At 39.2% G+C, this 7,917-nt stretch overlaps 1 pseudogene; it reads right to left on the bottom strand.

Moving 5' to 3' along the window:
• Window positions 1-1,332: 1,332 nt before the first annotated feature.
• LOC124527228 (DDB1- and CUL4-associated factor 13-like) lies at window positions 1,333-7,584 on the bottom strand (annotated as a pseudogene).
• Window positions 7,585-7,917: the final 333 nt, after the last annotated feature.

The following is a 7,917-nucleotide window of genomic DNA, read 5'->3' as shown; positions in this document are numbered from 1 at the left end:
GGCCCTTTCCTGTCCCCATTCGTATTTTTTGAAAGCAGGTGGCTATGCTGTGCGTAGCTAAAGCACACGTGCTCCTCACTGTCGTGCATCAGAATGATGATTCAGAAGATTGGGAACGGGCTAAGTCAGGGCTCCCATCAGAGGGGATGTGACCCAGTCTGTTATGTTAATGGGCAGCTATGACTTCTTCAATGAGCAAGAATCCTTGTCAGATACATTCTTAGGTCTCCAGATGAAGCTTCCAAGCAAGGAATATATGGCAGCTGATATTTCACTGGAGGAGATACCCACCATGTCTCTTTGCCCACCCTGAAGCAGACTCCTCATCAGCTTTCCTGACTTCCCTTCTCCAGACCCATCTTGCTTGTGCTGCATCAGGAGAGTCAGAGGCGATCTGGCTTCCATTTACCTCCGCCATCACTTCTGCTGGCACATGGGCTTTCCTCTTTGGTGTGTCCCACCTGTTTTAACTCTATTTCTTCCAGAAAAATGAGTTAGTTCTTCCTGCTTCATGAAACTAATTATAGATGCATGAATAAAGACTTAATGGTAATATAGTTAGAGGGATTCAAATTCATAGCTGGTTAGAACAAAAGCCTCTTTTTTTTTTTTTGCTAAGAAAAAGGGTGTTTTATTATATTGACTTGACCATAAATTATAATTATTTATAAAAGTTATACAGATGCAGGCTGATCATCTTTTAAAGTCCCAAAAAGTCAAATACAAATAAAGCACAGAAAATTAACTGAATTGAGAAAGGTTCTGACATAATTCTTTCACATGTTATGTGTAATCACAAGAAGAATCATTGCAATAATTATCCAAAGTAATATTAAAGGTAACAAAAGAGATGTTTGGTCTTACATGTAAATTCAAATGTATAGTATATCTAAATTAATGGATCAGAGTTGGAGGACATCTGCAATTTCTAACAGTAAAAAATAAGTTCGTTTGCAAATGCTGTCTTCTTCAATGAAACAAGAAAGCAGATCAAGGATAAAATGTTAGATAGTTTTACCAACCAGGCCACCTTTTGAGATAATTTTTCAGGGTAAATGATCTGCGTATGTAACTGAACTGTTTGTTATAACTCTAGAGCTAGTACTTTTATTTGCAGAGTCCATAAATCAAAATGTAGCAAATAATTATACACCAGGATTGGTAGGAACACCAAGTATTATTTCACAACTGGCACTATGTGTTTCTTCTTCTCTGACACAAGAGACACAGATCTAAGCTTGCTGTGTTTGAGACAATTCCTTTCTTTCACTGAGGAGCTTCTTTTATGACATGCTGTTCCTGAATCTGGCTGTAGATAGATTTTGGTAGATGTCAGTGACAAGCAATATGTTTTATATGAGGAGGATGTTGAAATTTCTCATACAATTTTCTGGTTATAATCTTTGGCTGCTTTTTCTCTGCCTTTCCCAATATTGTATGCAATGGTTCCTCCTCTCCATAGCCCAATCCATCCATTTTCCACTGCTTCACAGTTTTGTCATCACCAACAGTAAAAAAAAAAAAAAAAAAAAAAAAAAAAGAAGAAGAAGAAAAAGAAAAGAAGTCCCACAAAAGTATTTCTCATACAAAACCCTCATGTGCTTGTGTTGCCTGGATACGTCTTCATTTAGTCAAGTTCCAAATTCTAACCTCTCCATCGCATACCCCAGAAAGGACAGTAGCCAGGCTCTTTGGATGCTTTCCCAGCAATTGGCTCTATCTCAGTGACCATCCAGGGAAGCAAGGAACGGTTTTGCAAATACACGTTCCAGTTTGGTAGTATTTGAAACTTGTAAGTATTTTTGTGGGACCTCATAAGGATGTAAGGTAGGATCATAGTTTCCTGGAACTTTTCACAAGCCCAGCGTGGTTTTGCAGATATAGTTGTCTGGGCTCTGGCTCAGCATCTTCACCTTCGTTTTGGCTCCTAGTTGTCCATGACTCCTCAAGCCTCCCCCCCAAGTTTGGATTACTGTTGCCTCCTTACACAAAAGCCCCTTTAAAACACTTAAGTTATACTACTAACTCTCTACCAGTAGTGGCGTGACTTATGTTCTCTTAGCATCATTTCTTTATTCACGATATGAGAGGAAAAGCAAAAAAGGTTGCTTTTCCTACAATCCAGGATTATAGTATCAAATGGGATCATGTATATGAATATGCTTTGTGAGTGCTTTAGCACCATGCAAATATAGAATATTAGTATTACGTGCATTATTATGGGAATCTTTCTACCCAACATTTTTACCAACAACTTGAACAAAGACATAAAAGCACAATTATAAGCTCTGCAGATGATAGACATATGGGAGGAATAGCTAATAAAAAAGAAAGGAGGATAGAATCAAAGTTCAAAGAAATCATGACAGATTGGAATGATGACTAAAACTACCAAAATGATATTTAATAGGAACAGATGTAAAATACACTTCAGTTAAAAAAAATCATGTCAGGGGAGACCTATGATGACATCAGTTTATATGAGCCACAGTTACATGGCTGGGAACTGAGGATAATTTTATGCTTCTCTAATAGGAATACTGTGTCCAGAATAAAGGAATATGCTATATGTGTCAGACCATTGCTTACATGTGTAGTATTTAAATATTGAAATAGGAGGAACTGAGCATCTGGGGAAAGCAACCAGAATTTTGAAAGCCTTTAAAACCATATCATATAAGAAGCAACTGACAACGATGGGGTTGTTTTGTTTGGAAAGAGATGCGTTAAGGGAGTCTACGAATGTTTTAAGGGCTTACACACAGCAAGGGTGTAAATATGCCTAATACACAGAGTAATTGGGAGATCTTAAAGAGATAACAAGGCATATACTAGATTCTCAATAAATGAGAGTCAAATCTAAATCCATTCTGCATGGCTCTAGTGAGAAGAGTATGAATCTATGCCTGGGAGAGTCAGTAAAGCTAAAACAAAAGGAATGAGTTTCTCATAGCTGGAAATATTCAAGGAAACTTTTATTGCTACCTAGAATGATTATAGAATATGCTGGAAGTTTTGTGTATATTGGTGTTGTCTTATCAGAGAATGTGCATTAATCTACTTATAAACCTGCCTTCTAGACACACACAAACCATGGCTAAGAAAAGATAATATACAAAATTCCATTACATTTTCAGGAAAAAAAGAAAGAGAGGCAATGTTATTGCCTCTTGCCACTGGAAAATCTTAGATACAGAGAGCTTACGTAAACTAAATATTCAATAATATTGCAATTGCCCCTGCTAAGGCCGTGGTTTTCAAACACTAGTGTCTATCAGAATTACTCACAGGGCTTGCGAAAACACAGATGGCTGAGACTCACCCTCAGAGTATCTGAGTGAGTAGACTTGGATGTTTAATAAGCTCTCAGGTGATACTGATGAAGAATCACTGCTCAAAGTAAAAATGCCTTGTTCATAGCCCTTGCAACACAAGACAAATTTGCTACATTAAAAATATTTTTAGTGTTTATTTATTTTTGAGAGTGTGCATGAGAGACAGACAGACAGACAGACAGAGCATGAGTAGGGGAGGGGCAGAGAGAGAGAGAGAGAGGGAGACACAGAATCTGAAACAGGCTCCAGTCTCCGAGCTGTCAGCATGGACCTTGATGTGGGGCTCAAACTCATGAATTGCAAGATCATAACCTGAGCCAAAGTCAGATGCTCAACTGATTGAACCACCCAGGTGCCCCTATATTTGCCACATTTTTAAATGTATTACATGCTCCAACCATCTTCAGTTGACAATAAGGGGTCATAGCCTGATCAATCCACAAGCTATTCAGCAACCTACAATGTGCCTTGGCATGAAAAGACAAGTAGAAGAAATCAAGTTTCATCTCTCAAGAATTTGAACGAGTGCATGTTTACAAGACAGGAAATTCATATAAGAAAAAAACACATTAAAAAATCAACAGGTATAAAAGGAGGAGTGAAAAGGTAACTGGATAATCAGAAAAGTAGAACATAGCAATAAGTAGGAAGCAGCTGAGTTCGGTAACGGTAAAGCACTAAACACCCTTAAACTTCTGAAAATTCCTGGAACTCCTGGGATCTGGTTTCCTTACCCATTAACAAGGTGTATTTACTAAACTTTTGTACCTACTAAACTTCTTTCTGCTTTCTAATTATTTGACTTTCTTTTCTTTTTTTGACAGAGGGAGAGAGCATGAATGAGAGAGTGGGGGGGGGGTAGAGGGGAGAGAGAGATAGACACAGAGAGAGAGAGTCTTAAGCAGGTTCCATACTCAGCACAGAGCCCAATGAGAGGCTTGATCCCATGACCCTGGGATCATGATCTGAGCCAAAATCAAGAGTCAGCCACTTAAACAACTGAGCCACCCAGATGCCCCTATTTGACTTTTTCTATGTTCTTCCACACTGGCTTATGATATACCTCACACTTACGGATAATTTTGAAAAGTGTTTACTCTGGTACTTGGAAGAACATTACCCTCCTGCTACCAAAGTTGCTGTTGAGAAGTCCATTGCCACATTGATTCCCTATATTTTGCTTGAGACTTAACATTTTAACTCTCTGGAAGTTTTGAGGGTCTTCTCTTTTCCTAGTGCTCTAATGACAATATGTTCTAGTATGGGCCTTTTAAAAATTACTGTCTGAGTGACTCTTGCATTCTGGAAAATTGTGTCCTTTGTCACAAACTTTTGTTCTTTTGTTGTATTCTTTCTTTAAAAATGAATTGAAAGAGAAGGAAGACTTTCCAAAAAGAAGCTCACGCAGTTTTATAAGTCAAACAAGAGCGAAAAATCTATTTTCCATTTTTTTATCCCACTTAACAACTCTCCCCACCCCAAAAGAAGAAAGAAAAGCAGGAAAGTCTGAGGGGGTTTTGGTTTCTCTCCATTGTAATTGAGCTTGATTCTTCTGTTAAATTCTCAGCAGGGAAGCCACAGAATCCAGAGCAGCAAAGCTAGTGAGAAAATGAGTAGAGAATGGATGAAAGGACAGTGATGAGAATCAGAGAACAAAACAGAACAAAGCCATGTTGCAGCTGACTGTGCTGGACGCAGGGTTGCACACTCTACAAATACAGTTAATGGTGGTGGGAAGGAAATGGTATTTTAAACCCATCTGTAATCCCCCTCTATTTTCTGTCACTCTGGAAAAGCAGTGCTTACAATGGCCTTCTCTGTGCTTCCCACGTGGGATTTAGCCGCTGTTGTAACCTTTGTGTTTTCATTGTGAGGATAGAGAAGCATAATTCCACTATATGTAAGCCACTTTGTAAGGGGAAATACAACTGTCAGCTCAGGTGGCTTTAAGCTGCCAGAGCTTGGGGAATAAAACCAACTCATCTCTCTTCAAAATCCCCACATGAGGAGAGAAGCTGACAGATATTAGTTCTGTCTTCCTATAATAAACTCTCCCCATGCAATGCAATGGTCTCATTGGAGTCACACTGGAATCTACTGTGGAGGCTTAAGAACTACTGCCCTCTCCCTTCTCTCCAGAGATCATGACTTATTTGGCCCAGCGTTTTGGTCGGGACATAAAGATTTGCTAATGCTCCAGGTGATTCTAATGTGTAGCCAAAGTGGATAACTATTGCTATGAGGTTTCCTTTTTTGTTTTTTTAATGTTTATTTATTTATTTTGAGAGTGGACACAGAGAAAGGGAGAGAGAGAAGCCCACGCAGGCTCCACGCTGTTGGTGCAGAGCCCAATGCCAGGCTTGATCCCACAAACTGTGAGACCACGACCCTAGTGGAAATCAAGTCTGATGCTTAACCAACTGAGCCACTCAGGCACCTCTCTTTCTTTCCTTCCCTCCTTCCTTCTTCCTTCCTTCCTTCCTTTCCTGTCTTTCTCTTTTTCTTTTCTTTCTTTCTTTCTTTCTTTCTTTCTTTCTTTCTTTCTTTCTTTCTTTTTCTTTCTTTTCTTTCTTTCTTTCCTTCCTTCTTATTCTATCTTTTTTGTTGTTGTTGTTGCCTGACCAAAATAATGTTTTTCTTTCCTAGATACCTAAATCTAAATTTTGGTTCAGGCTTCTGCTCTTACCCATTTAGGAAATCGTGAGGAAAACTAACTCCGCCCAACTTAAGGGCTAAGCCTTCTTGACTTGTGTTAATTAACCCACTCCATCCCTCCATCCACAATCACTGGTCCTGAGATGAACAAGTAATACAAACAACCCAGTCAAGATGGATCTTGAAACACTTGCTTGGAAGTATTTGATAAGAACATTTTCTTTCTTCCTCAGGACATTGTGGCATGTGGTTGTGAAGCCAGGAACCACTACAGGCATTTTTCTTGATGAGAGAAGCAGCATAAAGATGTAATCATTACTTAGAAGGGGACACAGCCAGGGAAATTGCACAGAAACAGAGCCAGAGTCACGAGCTTATGGTCATCCCCAAGCCCGTTCTATTTCTGAGATTGCAGTTAGATAAGCCAGTAAAGGGCTTTTTTATTTATGTCGACTGAAGTTGGGATATAGCAAAAGTACTCTAACAGATTTCCCCCCACGTGCTGTTTTTCTTCTTGACTCTCTTAAATCTGGGCCAAGTGTTATAGGAAGATGCGAAAACCATTCAGTATTTATAGGGGACTAAAGCAGTCTTGGTAGTAATTTTTTCATGATCACCTGCCTAGATTAAGGTAAAGCCTAATATATGCAAGATATCTTTTTTTATGGTTTGAAATGGAAGCACTAGCTTCTCACATCTATATAGAGTCAGCTATGTAATAACTGCAGGAAAAAAGGGGGAGCCTGGGTGGCTCAGTTGGTTAAGCATCTGACTTCAGCTTAGGCAATGACCTCACGGTTCATGAGTTTGAGCCCTGCATCAGATGAACTCGGGTCCCACTTGGGATGAGCCTGAGACCCGCTTCAGGTGAGCCCAGTTTCTCTCTCTCTCTCTCTCTCTCCCTCTCTGCCCATCGTAGGACTCTCTCTCTGCCCCTTGCTCATTTTGCACCCTCTCTCTTTCAAAAAAAAAAAAAACTGCAGGAAAGAGCCCTTATATCCCATATTGTTGCTTTCTCCCACAATAAGCAAGTTGCCTATTTGTTAGCAAATTGATAACTGTTGAGTGGATAATTCACAGGAACACTGTATTAGAAAGTGTAAGTCTGGTTAGGAAACAGTGGAAAGAAAGAAAGGAATGGTCCACGGCCTCAAGGAGTTTACTCTTTAATTGAGCAGTTCTCCACACATTTCATTTCCAGTCTGTAATTGTGGACTGCTTTCCCATTGGAAGAAAGGTCAGGGAGTCATGCCTAGATCTCACCTAATATCCTGACTGTGCCTTTAGAATGTTGAGTCAGAGCGCACCAATGGAGACACCAATGATCCATGATCCTTTCTAGACAGGAATCTTTTCACTGGATCCAACAAACCCATGACTTTGCCAGCCTGGAACTGAAATTAAAACCAGAATGGATACTGGAAACTTCCCTTAGTTTTTCCCTTTATATCACTTTTTCTAATTGTAGAAGCTAGCACTTTTCAAGTCACCAGACACAGTTCTTTTATATGTCATCATCTGGTGATGTTTCACTATATAAACTTTATCTCAAACTTACCTCTTTTAGCTGGGGATCAAATATTCCTTTTCGCATGCATAAGAAACTGAAATATTTATGATTCCACTAACTAATTTGACAAAGAAACCACAGTCTTCAAGGAATTCTGAATTTTTATTAAAAATAGACCCTTCCAATATTTTCCCTAGTTTCTTGTGGAATGAAATCATTTGGATTTTATACGCTGATTTCAGTCAAATTGGCAAAGAGGCAGAAGTCTGAAAGATGTATTGAGTTTTCTTGCAGGCAGCCACCCATGAAGTTAAAATCCAGGGGAAATCAAATTTCTTTAGTTCAGTCATTTACCTCCAGTAATGACTTACTTTTTCACCAACCATAACATTTCTCTACCATTATAACGATTTAGAG

This window comes from Lynx rufus, unplaced genomic scaffold (assembly GCF_022079265.1).
Source record: "Lynx rufus isolate CCGP_SWC_20201006 ecotype Redwood Valley unplaced genomic scaffold, mLynRuf1.p SCAF_5, whole genome shotgun sequence".
Taxonomy (NCBI): Eukaryota; Metazoa; Chordata; class Mammalia; order Carnivora; family Felidae; genus Lynx; species Lynx rufus.
This window is presented reverse-complemented; position numbering and strand designations above follow the sequence as displayed.